This window comes from Loxodonta africana, chromosome 11, assembly GCF_030014295.1.
Source record: "Loxodonta africana isolate mLoxAfr1 chromosome 11, mLoxAfr1.hap2, whole genome shotgun sequence".
NCBI lineage: Eukaryota > Metazoa > Chordata > Mammalia > Proboscidea > Elephantidae > Loxodonta > Loxodonta africana.
In genome coordinates, this window is record NC_087352.1 from 26,460,074 (window position 1) to 26,476,333 (window position 16,260).

Consider the following 16,260-nt stretch of genomic DNA (forward strand, 5'->3'; position numbering starts at 1 on the left):
CCCCAGTAGGAATTGCATTTTCTCCTACCAGAGCATGGACAGACTTGGATTTTCTCCTTCTAGATGGCTTCTGCCCATCTAGACACACTTCAACATGAACTCTGTCTCGGGGACAGGACTCACCATCTGTGTATGTGCAATTTGGCAGTATCTATTTTTTTTTTTTTATGACAGCTGAGGAGCCCTGGTGGTACAGTGGTTAAGAGCTTGGCTGCTAACCAAAAAGTCAGCAGTTTGAATCCATTGACTGCTTCTTGGAAACACTACGAAAACTGAGGAGAGTCCCTGGGCTCTCCCCTCAGCTACTAACCGAAATGCTGGCAGTTAGAGTCCACCCATAGGCTCCTCAGAAGAAAGACCTAAAAAATCACCCATTGAAAACCCTATGGAGCACAGTTCTACTCTGACATAAATGGGGTCACCATGAGTCAGGGTCAACTTTGCAGAAACTGGTTACTGATTAAACCCATTAACCAAACCCGTTGCCATCAAGTCAATTCCAACTCATAGAGATCCTATAGGACAGAGTAGATGTGTGCACAATGTTTCCAAGGCTGTAATCTTTCTTTATTATTCTTCTTATAGATTTTTCTTTTTTAAAATATGTTTTATTGTGTTTTCCATGGAAGTTTACACAGCAAATTACGTTCCTCTTTGATAATTTCTACACAAGTTGTTCAGTGACATTAGTTAAATTTTCACAATGTGTTCACATTCTCTTTAATTGCTCTCTAGTTGTTCCATTCCAAGTACTCTAGCTCTCTGCCCCCCTTATCTTGTTGTCTTTGCTTTGGAGTAATTGTTGATCTTTTGGTCTCATAACAAAAGAAACAAGCCCCGTACTCACAGGTAATATCCTTTATTTTGTATGACAATGTTTTTATTTTTTCCAGGGTTTCAGTTGATTTTTTTTTTAATTTTTATTGTGCTTTAAGTGAAAGTTTACAAACCAAGTCAATCTCTCATACAAAAACTTATATACACCCTGCTATATTCTCCTAGATGCTCTCCCTCTAATGAGACAGCACACGCCTTCCCTCCACTCTATCTTTTCCTGTCCATTCAGCCAGCTTCTGCCCCCCCTGCCCTCTCTCCTCTTCTCCAGACAGGAGCTGCCCACGTAGTCTCATGCATCTACTTGATCCAAGGAGCTCATTCTTCACCAGTATCATTTTCTATCCCATTGTCCAGTCCAATCCCTGTCTGAAGAGCTGGCTTTGAAAATGGTTCTTGTCCTGGGCTAACAGAAGGTCTGGGGACCATGACCTCTGGGGTTCTGCTAGTCTCAGTTGGGCCATTAAGTCTGGTCTTTTTACAAGAATTTGGGGTCTGCATCCCACTGCTCTTCTGCTCCCTCAGGGGTTCTCTGTTGTGTTGCCTGTCAGGGCAGTTCTCACTTGTAGCCAGGCACCATCTAGTTCTGGTCTCAAGCTGATGTATTCTCTGGTTTATGTGGCCCTTTCTGTCTCTTGGGCTCATAATTGCCTGGTGTCTTAGGTGTTCTTCATTCTCCTTTGCTCCCAGGTGGGTTGAGACCAATTGATGCATCTTAGACGGCCTCTTGCTAGCATTTAAGACCCCAGATGCCGCTCTCCAAAGCGGGATGCAGAATGTTTTCTTAATAGATTTTATTTTGCCAAATGACTTAGATGTCCCCTGAAACCATGGTCCCCAAACCCCTGCCCCGGCTACGCTGCCTTTGAAGCGTTCAGTTTATTCAGAAAACGTCTTTGCTTGCCAATCTGTTATTTTAAGGAGCCCTGGTGGTGCAGTGGTTAAAGCACTTGGCTACTAACCAAAAGGTTAGAGGTTTGAACCCACCCGCCACTCTGTGGGAGAAATATGTGACAGTCTATTTTCATAAAAGATCACAGCCTTGGAACTCCAATGGGGCAGTTCTACTCTGTCCTACAGGGCTTCTCTGAGTTGGCAGTGGGTTTGGTTTTGGTTTGAATCTGTTATTTTGCTAAAAGGTGACCTCAGGTGGTAGTTTCAGTTCAAGGTTTAAAGAGTATCTTAGGGCGATAGTCTCAGGAAATTCTCCAGTCTCAACTGGTCCAGTAAGTCTGGACATTTTAAGAATTTCAGTTCTGTTCCACATTTTTCTTCCATTCTCTCTGGGTCCATCTATTGTGGCCCGGATCAGAATAGTTGGTAGTAGTAGCTGGGCACCATCTAATTCTTACAGTCTCAGAGTAGATGAGGCCAAGATTATAATCTTTATGGAAGCAGATTGTCACATCCTTTTCCCACAAAGCAGCTGGTGGGTTCAAATTGCCAACCTTTTCATTAGCAACTGAGTCATTGCACACCAGGTCTCCTTGGCAACTGATCAGGAAAACTAAAAATGTGGTTCCCCAGTGGGGCTGATTTTGCCTCCCTTCCTCCCTAACAGATATTTGGCAATGTTTAGAGATATTTTTTGGTTGTTACAACTGGGGAATTGTTACTGGTAGAGGCCAGAGATGCTACCAAATATCCTACAATGCACAGCACAACCTTCACTGCAAAGAATGGTCCAGCCCCAAATGTTGATTGTGCTGAGGGTGAGAAACCCTGCTCAGTAATTCCACTCCTAGATATATTCCCAGGAGACACTCTCTCCTATGACCACAAGAACCAGAGTGCAAGAATGCTCACTGCAGTGTTCATTCACTCAACACTTATGTATTGACTATGAACTATGTGCCAGTCATTGTACTAGGAATATTCAAATTCTTTGCAGTGAAAGGGAAAAAAGTAAACAACTGAAATGTCTATTGACAGGAGATTGGATAAATAAGTTGTAGTATATTCATACAGTGGAATGTAACATAGCAGATTAAAGAATAAGAGTTACCTATATAAAAAATTTTTTTTTATAGTAGCACTTGGCTGCTAACTGAAAGGTCAGCAGTTCAAACCCACTAGCTGCTCTGTGAGAGAAAGATGTGGCAGTCTGCTCCTGTAAAGATTACAGCCCTGGAAACCCTATGGGGTAGTTCTACTCTGTACTACAGGGTTGCTATAAGTCAGAATCAACTCAACAGCAGTGGGTAGGTAGTCTCTGGGTGGTTTTACAAAAGGTTAAGTGCTTGACTGCTAGCTGAAAGGTTGGTGGTTCAAACCCACTTAGAGGTGCCTCAGAAGAATGGGCTGTCACTCAGCCTTGAACACCTTATGGAGCAGTTCTATTTTGCATGCATGGGGTCACCATGAGTCGGACTCAACTCAACAGCAACAAACAACAACAACAATATTCGTATCCTAAATCTCTTTAATGAGAACAAGTTTCTTTGATGGAACGCTTCACCCAGTCATCTAGCCACACATTTCAGTTTTGTTTATTCAACTGCACTTAGGACTATATGAAATTGTCCTCTTTCTCTATGAGTTTACAGCTGTGTGTTATTGAGTTCCTCTAACATAATTCAATTAATAAGGAGCACCGAAGGTGTGCAGTTGTCACTAAAATCGAATGTAGACCACACAGATTTCAACCCCCCAATGAGGATAAACATTTCCCAAGACAGGTAGACTGGGGTAAGGAAAAGAGGGGCGCAGTCATTCATTCTGTCTACAGAGACTTTTATTATGCACTTAAAGTGTGTTCACCTGGCATTCTGAGCCCACGCACGCTCTGATACCAGAGCCTGGAAAATTCCAGTCTCCTCCAACCCCTCTCCTTTCCCACTGCAGCTGCCGTTTCCATGGCAACAGTTTGTGCCTGCCTTCATTCTGTACTGCAGGTAATTGCTCTTGAAGGAAAACAGACCAGAGGAACAGAATTCTAACTGGGGGATGGGGAGGATTTGGGGAGTGGTCCAGGCAGGACTTTTGTCCCTGTTAAAACGAATCCTTTGAGCATTGTGATCTTTTAAAGAATTATCTATGTGAGATTAAATTGACAACAGCAACACAAAAGGTTGGCTGGGACTTTTAGGGAGCAGTGAGTTTCCATTAATGGTGGTGGAATGATTTGGAAAATGAGGGCGATAATGGTTGCACGACTTGAAGAATGTCATCACTGTCACTGAGTTGTACATGTACAAATTGTTGAAGTGGTATATTTGGCTGTGTATACATTCACCAAAATAAAAAAAAAATTTTAACAAAAAGGAGAAATGGGAACTTTGCAAAAGATCACAATTTTGAGGACTTCCCCAGACACTGTTAGAAATCACGTCTCCTGTGTATTAATTGTTTAATGAGAAGCTAGTTTGCTCGGTAAACCTTCATGTAAAGTATGATAAAAAAATGTTCTTTAATTACTCTTGAATGCAATCCTCCAAGTGCCCTAGGTGATTGGGACTTGATATTGATTTTATATCAACAATAGTATTCAGTGTGGTGGTTCCTGTTGGTAGCTCCTTGTCTGTGTTTTTTCCCAATTATGGCTTCAGTTCCTAGTATTTTTGTTGAATAAATGAGTAACTAAATGGAAAAAAAAAAAAAAAAAAAGCAAGAAGTCACACGTCTCCTTTCAGTGCCAAAGCCATCAGCAGCATCTTCTACTTTTTCACTTACTTATTCATTTATTCAACAAACAAGGATCGGCTGGTTTGGGAGCTGGTGATATAAGAAAAGAAAAAGGCAGAGAGTTGGGCTGTGGGAGACATTTGTTCCTGCAAAAAAAAAAAATTTCATTCATTCAGCACACATTTGTGGGAGGTCCACTGGATGCCAGGGGTCATGCTAGGCAAAGGGGAACACCAGAAAAAGAGAAAGTCAGTATCTCTGCCCTTAGAGAGCTTTAAGGATTCCTGGTGATGCAGTAGTTAAGCACTTAGCTGCTAACAGAAAGGTCAGTCAATAGTTCGAACCCACCAGCTGCTCCTCAGGAGAAAGATGTGGCAGTCTGCTCCCATATAGATTACAGCCTTGGAAAACCTATGGGCCAGTTCTACTCTGTCACATGGGGTCACTGTGAGTCAGAATCAAACTCACAGCACCCAGCAATAACTTGGAGCTGATAGTCTAGTCAGGGAGAGAAATGGTAAACTAGTATATATTTTTGTTCACCACTGAATCCTCAGTGCCTACCAGAATGCCTGGCACATAAAACCAAAACCAAACCTGTTGCTGTCGAGTTGATTCTGACTCATACTGACCATAGAGGAAAGAAGAGAATTACCCCATAGGGTTTCCTAGGCTGTGATATTTATGGGAGCAGATCACCTGGTCTTTCTCCCACAGAGCCACTGGTGGGTTCCAACTGCTGACCTTTCAGTTAGCAGACAAGCACTTCACCACTGTGCCACCACGGCTCCTTGCCTGGCACATAGTAGGGTGTTAACAACCCATATTTAGAATGTAGATAAATGAACAGATAAATGGATTCTGTTGAGCTCACAGTTGGTATTCTCGTGCCGTTATTCATGTGGAAAGCCTGGTGGCATCGTGGTTAAGTACAACAGCTGCTAACCAAAGGGTTGACAATTCGAATCCACCAGGCCCTCCTTGGAAACTCTGTGGTGCGGTTCTACTCTGTCCTGTAGGGTCACTATGAGTCAGAATCGGCTCGACGGCAACAGGTTTTGTCTTCTTATTCATGTGACATGATGTAAGAGCATTAACTTCCTTTCCTGGATGGATGGGTACTTGGTAGAATATTGGATACACCAGACAAAGACGCACTGTCTGTTCTTTTCGGGATCAACGTCAACCCAGGCCAATTCTCCAGGTCCTAGAGCCGGCCCAGTGTTGGCTGGTCACCTGTGGAACAGAGGGGATAAGTGGATAAATGAAGTTGTTGTTGGGTGCCGTCAAGTCGATTTCAATTCGTGGTGACCCCATGTGACAGAGTAGAACAGCCCCACAGGATTTTCTTGGCCGTAGTTTTTACAGGAGCAGGTCACCAGGCCTTTCTTCCGAAGGTTTTAGGTTAGTAATTGAGTGCTTAAACATTTACACCACCCAGGGACTCCTTTTGTTGGTTTTGTTGTGTGTTATCGAGTTGATTCTAACTCATAGTGGCCCCATAGGACAGAGTAGAACTGCTCCATAGGGTTTCCTAAGCTATAGTCTTTACCAGAGCAGATTGACAAGTCTTTCTTTCGTGGAGCTGTTGGGTGAGTTCGAACCTCACCTTTTGGTTAGCAGCCGAGTGCTTAACCATTGCACCATCAGAGCTCCTCAGATAAATAAAGAGAAGGAGTGAAATAAGGCCCAGCTACCAATCACATGGAGCCCTGGTGGCACAGTGGTAAGAGCTCAGATGCTCACCAAAAAGGTCAGCAGTTGATATCCACCAGCCGCTCCTTGGAAACCCTATTGATTTTCTACGAGTCAGAAACAACTTGACTGCAACGGGTTTAGTTTTTGGTTTTATCAATCACATGGAGCCCTGGTGGTACAATGGTTAAGGCTGCTAACCAAAATGTTGGCAGTTCAAATCCACCAGCTACTCCTCGGAAACCCTATGAGGCACTTCTGCTCTGTCCTATAGAGTCATTATGAGTCAAAATTGACTCGACAGCAATGATTTTATCAATCACATGGATGTTCAACTCCAGCTGGCTTAGGTAATATTTTCCCTAATGGGCATAAGAAAAGAATTTAATTTTAATTTATTCTGGTCTCAGCCTCAGACCCTTGGCTTTCGCTTCTCACTCTCCTTGGATGGACTATTCCTTCCATTCATGGAACTAGGGTAACGCAAGCGAAGCACTTTGGGTGCAGAATTAAAGGAGGTGCCAAAAAACTCAGGAATCAAATAACAGATTTTTTTGTTTACAGCAGTTTTATTATTGTTGCATTCATGAAAATGTTTTCATTATAATTATCACGCAATTCAATAGTAATACGCAATAGTATATTGAATATGATATAATGTATTATGTGTTTTAATAGTTTATTTTTTTAATTTTATTTTGTTGTTGTTAAGACTACACACAGCAGAACATATATCCATTTGACAGTTTCTGTGACACTGATTACATTCTCCGAGGTGTGCAACCATTCTGATCCTCCTTTTCCAAGTCTTTCCTCCCCCATTAACATAAACACACTACTCCTTAAAGTTCCTATGTAATCTTTTGAGTTGCTGTTGTCAATTTGATCTCATGTAGATAGTACTTAAAACAGCAAAATGCTCAAAGCAGGCATTCTTTACCAGGTAAGCTAAACTATTAAGAAGACTTCAGGGGATATTTAAGATAGATCATGTTTTAATGCAAAGTTTAAAAGATAAGAATTAATGCAGAAAATCCATGATGAACAAATTATCAAAATTTTAAATAAAGCAATAAAAAAAATTTTTTTTCATATACTGTCAGTATGATTGATTTTCCCTTTTGCCTTGTGCTCCAGCCCGGCCCCACAGGACACTTCCTGATTGTGTCTTTTCTAAAGTGATTCCTCATCTCTCTTTGTTCACCACTTTCGTTGATAGCTGCTGTGGAGTTGGCGACCCCACACACAAATGATTGGCTGCAGACTGGACTGCTGTGCTCCATACAGCTTTCCTTGGCTGATTTTTCAGAAGTACATCACCAGGCATTTCTTCCTACTCTGTTTTAGTCTGGAAGCTCTGTGGAAACTTGTTCAGCATCACAGCAACTCGCAAGCCTCCACCGACACATGGCTGGTGGCTGTGCACGAGGCGTATTGGCCAGTAGTCAAAACCGGAATCTCCCGCATGGAAGGCAAGAATTCTACCACTGAACCACCAATGCTCCCACTTCATTGTTTTTAATGTTGTTGTTAGTCGCCATCGAGCCTCTTCTGACTCACTGTGACCCATGTGTGTAGAGTAAAACTGTGCTCCAGAGAGTTTCCATGGATGTTACCTTTTATAAGCAGATCACTCGACCTTTCTTCCAAGGAGCCTCTGGGTGGGTCCGAACCACTAACTTCTCTGCTAGTAGCAGAGTGCTTAACCATTTGCACCACATATTATTTGGATTCAACTAACAGACTTCCTCTAATAAGGTGGATTGATTATGTGTGGTTCTCCCTTGAACACATGGAAATGAAGAGAAGGTTCTCTTGGTTCAGATAGACTTAAAGAGAAGGCAGGGCCAATAGTTTTTCAACAAACTTTTATGGAGCACCTGCTTTGTGTGAGCCAGGCATTTTGATTCCAGCACAGTCTAATAACAGAACAGGAAATTTCCCTCCTCCTAGGCTTTTTTTTTTAAGGTTACCTCTGTAGGAGCCCTGATGATGCAACAGTTAAGCGCTCGGCTGCTAACCAAAAGGTTGATAGTTCAAATCCATGGAAGAGAAACCTGGAGATTTGCTCCTGTAATAATTATAACCTAGTAAACCCTACAGGGTAGTTCTGCTGTGTCACATGGGGCTACCATGAGTTCGACCGCACCGAACAACAATGGGCTGTCTCAATCCTTCAGCCCGCTCCTCTCTCCACTGCATTCCAGCTATTGTTTCCATGGCAACAGCCAGAGCCTGCCTCTGTCTAGCACATCAAGTGACAGCCCTTGAAGGAGAACAGACAAAGGCTCTGAAAAAGACCGTGCATGGTTGGGGGTGGGGGAGGAGAACTGGGGAGAGAGGCCACCCCTGCAGCCTCACCCCCCCACCCCTACCCCCACTTGGCCAGGCTCATCTTTTGTGCTCATTCACGTGTATCCTTCCATGTGGTCATTGCAGAAGAAAATAAAATTGGTTGTGTGGGCCTTTGCAGACCTCCTGAGAACTCACAAGCCTCCTGCAGAGCCAGTGAACGTGGTCTTAGTTTCGCTTAGCGCCGCCATCACCCATCTGCCAGTGAAGGTTTACATGTTGCTGTGATGCTGAACAGGTTTCAGCAGAGCTTCCAGACAAAGACAAACTAGGAAGAAAGGCCTAGCAATCTAATTCTTTGTTTTTTAAATTGTGCTTTAGGTGAAGGTTTAGAGAGCAAATTAGTTTCTCATTAAACAAGTAATACACATACTGTTTTATGACATTGTTTGCCAACCCAACAACACGTCAACACTCCACTTCTCGACTTTAGGTTCCCCATTACCAACTTTCCTGTCCCCTCCTGCCTTCTCATCCTTGCTCTTAGGTTGGTGTGCCCATTTAGTGTCGTTTTGTTTTACGGACCTGTCTAGTCTTTGGCTAAAGGGTGAACCTCAGGAGTGACTTCAGTCCAGGGCCTTGCTCTTAGAGTTTCTCCCGTCTCAGACCAGTAAGTCTGGTCTTTTTTTTTTTTTTTTTCGTGAGTTAGAATTTTGTTCTACATTTTTCTCCAGCTCTGTCTGGGACCCTCTATTGTGATCCCTGTCAGGGCAGTTGGTGGCGGTACCCAGGCACCATCTAGTTGTGCTGGACTTGGTCTGGTGGAGGCGGTGGTAATTGTGGTTCATTAGTCCTCTGGACTAATCTTTCCCTTGTGTCTTTGGTTTTCTTCATTCTCCCTTGCTCCAGACAGGGTGGGACCAGTGGAGTATTTTAGATGGCCACTCGCAAGCTTTTAGGACCCCAGACACTATTCGTCAAGGTAGGATATAGAACATTTTCTTTATAAACTACGTTATGCCAGTTGAGCTAGACGTCCCCCAAGACTACGGTTCCCAGCCCTCAGCCCACCAATTCGGTCCTTCAGGGAGTTTGGATGAGTCTGTGAAGCTTCCATGACCCTGCCGTGGTCAAGTTGTGCTGGCTTCCCCAGTATTGTGTACCTAGCAATCTACTTCTGAAAATCGGCCCATAAAAACCCCATGGATCACAGCGACCCTATCTGCAGCTGGTCATGGGGATGGCACAGGGCTGAGCAAAGTTTCGTTCCATCATGCATCGGGTCTTCTTGAGTCAGGAGTTAACAACAAAAGCAGTGAACAGAGAGAGATGAGAAATAATTTCAGAGAATTGTGAGGGCAATGAAGAAAATAAAACAGGGTGATGAGATAAGAGAAGAACTGAGCAGGATGTTCTATCAAGCGACCAGTCTGAAACTTGCTGTCATTCTCTTTCTTGCTTTTAAACCACTTGTCATATTCCCTTGATTCATTCAACATATTGATTCAGCACTGATTGAGCCCCACTGTGTACCTGACCCTATTCCTGAAGCGAGGGATGCAATGGTGAGAAAAACAGATGGTCTCTGCCCTGAGACCCTAATGTTGAAGGCATCGTTAAGGACATTTGTTCATCCAAAACACGTGTTTAATCATTCCACAAACATGTACTGTGGATTTACTATGTGCCAAGCGTCAGACTGGGGGTAATGGGTACAACAGAAAGTTCATTGTTGTTGTTATTAGTTGCCATTGAATCAGCTCCGACTCATGGTGACCTATGTACAACAGAATGAAATGTGACCCTGCCCTGCACCATCTTCATGATTGTTGATATGTTTGAATCCATTGTTTCATTCTTTGTGTCAATCCATCTCATGGACCTTCTCCCTGTTTTTCGCTGACCCTCCACTTTACCAACACACCTGATGGTGTGTCCAAAGTAAGTGAGCTAAAATGTTGTCAAAAATCCCCACCTTCTTGAGGCTTTTGGTCTAGTGGGGGTTATAGAGAGTGAACAGTAAATCACAGAGTGATAACAGCGATGAAGAAACACAAAGAACAAGGGCAGAGAATGTCAGGAGAGGATTTTTTTTTTTTTTATGGCAATGGACACAACTAATCATGTATCCATTCACAATTTCTGCATGTACAACTCAATAACATTGGTTACGTACTTCACGTCGTGTCAGCATTCTTACTGTCTCTACCCATAGTGTTTCATCGTCATTAATTTAGGCTCCCTGCCCCTTAAAGTTCTCATCTGTGCTTTAGATTAACCGTTGTCAGTTTACACTCATATAGATAATTCTTTATAAGAGTTCCATGCTCAAGGCAAACATTCTTTATTAATTGAAGTAAACTGTTGTTTTAGTTTAACAATGGCTTCATGGGGTAGTTTCAGTTCAAGGTTTAAAGATTATTTCCGGGCAATAGATTGGTGGGTTCCCCTAGTCTGGATTCAGTAAGTTGGTTTTCCATGTGAATTTGAAGTTTTGTTCCCCAATTTTCCTCCTTTTAACTAGGATCCATCTATTCGGTCCTTGATGAAAACATTCAGTAATGGTAGCTGGGCACCATCCATTTATTCTGGTCTCATGGTGAAGGAGGTAGTAGTTCATGGAGGCAATTAGACCTGTAGTCCATTTCCTTCTCTGATTCCTGAGTCTCCTTCTTCCCCTGCTACTCCAGATGACTAGAGATCAATTGTTGTATCTTGGGTGGCCACTCACAATCTTTTAAGAAGGGGAGGCTATTTAGCTAAGGGGTCTGGGAGGGCCTCTAGGAGGTGGTGACAATTGAGCAGAGGCGTAAGGGAAAGGGGGAGGAGGGGACAAGTCATGAGGGAAGAGCATTCCAGGCAGTGGGACCAGCAAGGGCAAACCTCTGGAGGTGGGAGCCTGTGGGACATTCAAGGAGAAGCTGACAGCCACTACAAGACTGAGGTGGTGAGGGAGCAAGGTCAGGACAAGGGTGTCCTTGTGGATCACAGAAAGCACTTAGTTTTAATTAATTATTCACTGTAAGCATTAATATTTATACATAAAAAAATAGTTGCTGCCGACTCCATTTCAAGTCATGGCAACCCCATGTGTGTCAGAGTAAAACTGCCCCATAGGGTTTTCAATGACTGATTTTTCAGAAAAGTAGATTGCCAGGCCTTTCTTCCAAGGCACCTCTGGGTGAATCCGAACCTCCAATCTTCCGGTTAGCATCTGAGCACATTAACCATTTGCACCACCCAGGAGCTCTTCTTCATAAGTAGAGTCAATCATATTTGTTTCTGTTGCTTGCTACCAGGATCTCTGAGAATTACACTCAACATCTCCATTGACCTGCCCTCCCAGTTTTCTTGATCTGTGAGGGGCTGGTCAACCAGGGCCACAGCTTTCCCAGAGGCAAAGGGGAGTTATGAAAAATCTGAGCCTTCGAATAACTCATGGTCTTCAGGGAAAGACAGAAAAGTAAGCAGCTGACAGGGCTACTGGCCCTCACATCCATGAGACGTGTCGGAAGGGATAAGTTTTGTTCATTGGCACAAACAACATTCAACAACAAATATGAACTGGTCTCCCAGTTATGAGCAAGGACACTGCAATGGTTAAGGTTAAGTGTCAGCTTAGCTAAGCCATGACTCTCAGTGGTTTGATAGATATTATGTCATCATCCTCTGTTTTGTGATCTTTGTGAGCAGCCAGTCAGTTGAAAGGAGAGTTTTCATGGGGATGTGGCCTCCATACAATATATATGGACTTTCCGGTAAAGCTCACCCTCTCTCAAACCTCCGTCCAATTTGTAATCCTCTGACCTCCGGTTCTTGGAACGTCAGGTAGTAGCCTGCCATCTGACCTGCAGATTTTGGACTTATCAGCCCCTCCAACCATGTGAGTCAGGAGAAGCCTCTAGCCTGAAGCCTGACTGACAGATTTGGCACTTGTCAACCTCCACAACTTCAAGAGCCGTTTCCTTGAGATAAATCTCTCTCTATGTATATATATATATACACTTCACCGGTTTTGCTCCTCTAGAGAACCCAGCCTAAGACAGATAGACGTTAATTGCTGGGGATACAGAAGTTAACCAGACAGACGATATTCTTGTTCCTGTTAACCTTCAAAATAGAACACTAATATTTAAATAAATATGTGATTTTTGTGTTCAAAAGTTCTTAGAGACACATTTTCTTTCTCGGATAGATGAATGTTTGGTTGGATGGTAAGCTGGATGTTTGGATGGATGAATTGGATGTTCGGATGGATGAATTGGATGTTTGGATAGACAGATGGATGGATAGATGATGAATGGATGGATATATAGAGGGATGGATGAACGGATGGATATATAGATGAATGGGTAGATGAATGGACGGATGGATGGATGGACGGACAGGTGGATGGTTTAATGGATGGGTGGTCCATAGTGTTTCTTTTCATTCGGAGTCAACTTAATTTCTGATTAATTCTTAAATTCTGGAAGTGCCTTAGTGTTGGCTTCCTATACTACTTACCTGGGGAAAAACACGACTTTGGGAACTTAATGTTCACGGGCACAGGTGGAGGATAAATGAGGAGGATGAGTGACACATGGCCTAATCATTGTCTACAATAGACAGTATAGACTCTATGCTATTGGTTAGCTTCTGACACTTTATAACATTCCCCCCGTTATTTCCAGTCTTCACTGGGGTTAGGGTAGCGTTCTCAACAATGGGCTCTGCCACATCTACCAATATTGGCAGGGAGGAATGTGTGTACATGTGAATGCCCAAAGACTAAAACTACATAGTAACAAAAGTGAAATTCCTCACGTGGTTTTAGAGTTACACTTGGAACCTATTGCAGAAATCAATGGGATGAATATGTATTGGACCCTTACTGTGACAGTCTCTCAGGGACAGACATCCACTGATTGTAAAATATGGGTGTTAAGACTGTCAACCTCCCTAAAAAAGTTAGAAGAAAAACTGGATTGAGGTATCTAACCTCCCAGAAAACTGTCTAGTACATAAACTATACTGCTGTGGCCATGTCTGGTACAGTGGACACATTATTCAGTTTCAAAAAAAATCAGAGTCTAATGGCGATGTTTATATTGCTTTGGACTCCAGCCTGGAATTTAGCTCATGAATGGGGAAGTTTCAGGTGGACACTGGGCCTTGTATGAAGTTTCTAACCGCTTCTTTCTGGGGAACAAGAACTCCCCATCAGACCATAAGTCTTAGGCCCCTCATATATTTCTATTGAAAATGTTATCATTTCCCTACTCTTTCTGTCACCCCCACAGTCCAAGCCACGGTCATCTCTTGGCTGAATAAATTCAATAGCTCCTCACTGATCTCCCTTCAACAGCTCTTGTACCCCTCCAGTCTCCACCCAGCAGCCAGTGTGATTTTGAAAACTCAATATAAATCAAATAACGTACATCCCCATTTCAAACCCTACTAGCTTTCCCTCATACTTACTATGGCCAAAAAAGGATCTGCACGATATGGCCTTGCTGCTGCTTCTATCCCCATCTCCCACCCTCTCTCTTTTTGGTTACTACGATCCACTATATAGCCCTCCTCCTGACCCATGAACACCTAAGCTTGTTCCTGCCCCAGGACCTTTGAACTTGCTGATGCCTCTTCCTGAACTCTCAGAATGCTGGCTGGTTGTTTTGTATTGTTTTTAATAATTTATTATATTGTTGTTGTTGTTGAAAATACACACAGCAGAACATACACCCATTCAACAATTTCCACACATACAATTTAGTGACATTGATTACATCTTTGGGTTGTGCAATCACTCTCATCCTCCTTTTATGAGTTATTCCTGCGCCATTAACATAAACTCACTGTTTCTCTAAGGTTCCTATCTAAACTTTCAAATTGCTATTGCCAGTTTGATCCCATAGAGCACAGTGCTCAAGGCAGATATTTTTTACTAGTTAAGCTAAACTATCGTTTGGTTTTAAGGAGACTTCAGGGAATATTTCTTATTTAAGGTTTAATGATTATCTTGGGGCAATAGTTTCAGGGGTTCATCCAGCCTCCATGGCTCCAGAGATTCTGGATTCCGTGAGAATTTGAAATTCTATTCTGAACTTTCTCCCTTTTGATCAGGATTCTTCTCTAGAATCTTTGATCAAAACACTCAGTCATGGTAGTCAGGCACTGTCCAATTCTCCAGGTCTCATGGGAAAAAAGGCATGGCTGTTTTTCATTTAAGAATTCAGTCAACTGTTGCATTTCTAGGCCTTTTCTGACCATCCCAGCTAAACGAGCTGCAGCCCCCACCGCCCACCTCCATCCCTGGGAGTCATTCTGACTTTCATATTCTCTACTTCTATTAGCAAGGACAAAGGTGGTTCACCAGTAGAACTCTGACAATCCATGTGGAAGACCCAGGTTCAATTCCTAACCAATGCACCTCAAGCACGACCACCAGCCATCTGTCAGTGGAGGCTTACAAATTGCTATGATGCTTAACAGGTTTCAGTGGAGCTTTCAGAATAAGACAGACTAGGAAGAAAGGCCTGATGATCTACTTCATATAGATCACAATGGTTCAATCCGTAATCCATTGTGGGGGTGGTACAAGACTGAGCAGCATTTCGTTCCACTGTACATGGAATGGCCATGAGTCAGGGACCGACTCAATGTCAGCTAACAACAGCAACAATTCTATCAGAGTATTTGTCACTATCCGCTGAGATCTTGGATTTTTACCTGTTTATTCCTTTCTTCTCAAACTCTCCCTCTTTTCCCCCAAAACATAAGTACATGGAGGGAGAGCCTGTGCAACGGAATAAGCCCAGCAAACCCAGGAAACGCTACACAGTGCCTAGTGTAGAGTAGGACTCCAAGTTTATTAAAACAATGACTAATGCAAACTAAATGATGGAATGAATAATGATATATTATCAGTTCCCCACAATTCTTGACAGTTTATCTATTTCGCTCTTACACTATCTCCATTTCTTTGATCGCTGCCTGGAGTGTTGAGCCCTTGTGCTGGGTGGGTTGTTGTTAGGTGATGTTGAGTCAATTCTGTCTCATAGTGACCTCATGTGACAGAGCAGAACTTTCCCCTAGGGTTTTCTAGGCTGTAATCCTTATGGAAGCAAATTGCCAGGTCTTTCTCCTGTGGAGCCACCGGGTTAGCATCCGAGCACTTAATCATTGTGCTACCAGCGCTTCTTGGTAGGTAGGTTACTGACCAAATAGCTAAAACCAAACCCATTGCTGTCAAGCTGATTCCAACTCATGGTGGCCCCATGTGTTATAGAGTAGAATACTCCATAGGGTTTTCTTGGCTGTAATCTTTACAGTAGCAGATTGCCAGGCCTATCTTCCATGGCACCACTAGGTAGATTTGAACCACCAACCTTTAGGTTAGTAGTCAAGCACAAACTGTGCCCCTCCCATGGACTTGAAGTACTAACCAGGGGACACTCACATTTGCTACTAGTGGGGCAAGAAATGGATACAGCTTTCCTATTGAGAACTTTGTTACAATGTATTGAAATTCATAAGGCACAATCTCTTTGACTACCCCAAGTCATACCCTCTTTAGAAATGTAGCCACAATGGATCCTGGCACAAATGCCCGGGAAGTATGCACAACAGTACTTATTGCAGCATTTTTTTTTTAACTTTTTTAAAATTTTTATTGCAGTGAAAATATATACAACAAAACCATCAATTCAACAATTTTTACATGTACAATTTGGTGACAATGATTTCATTTTTCAAGTTGTGCAACCTTTGTTGCTATCCTTTTCCAATAATTCCACAGCCGTTAACACAAACTCAATGCCTCCTGGGTCAAAA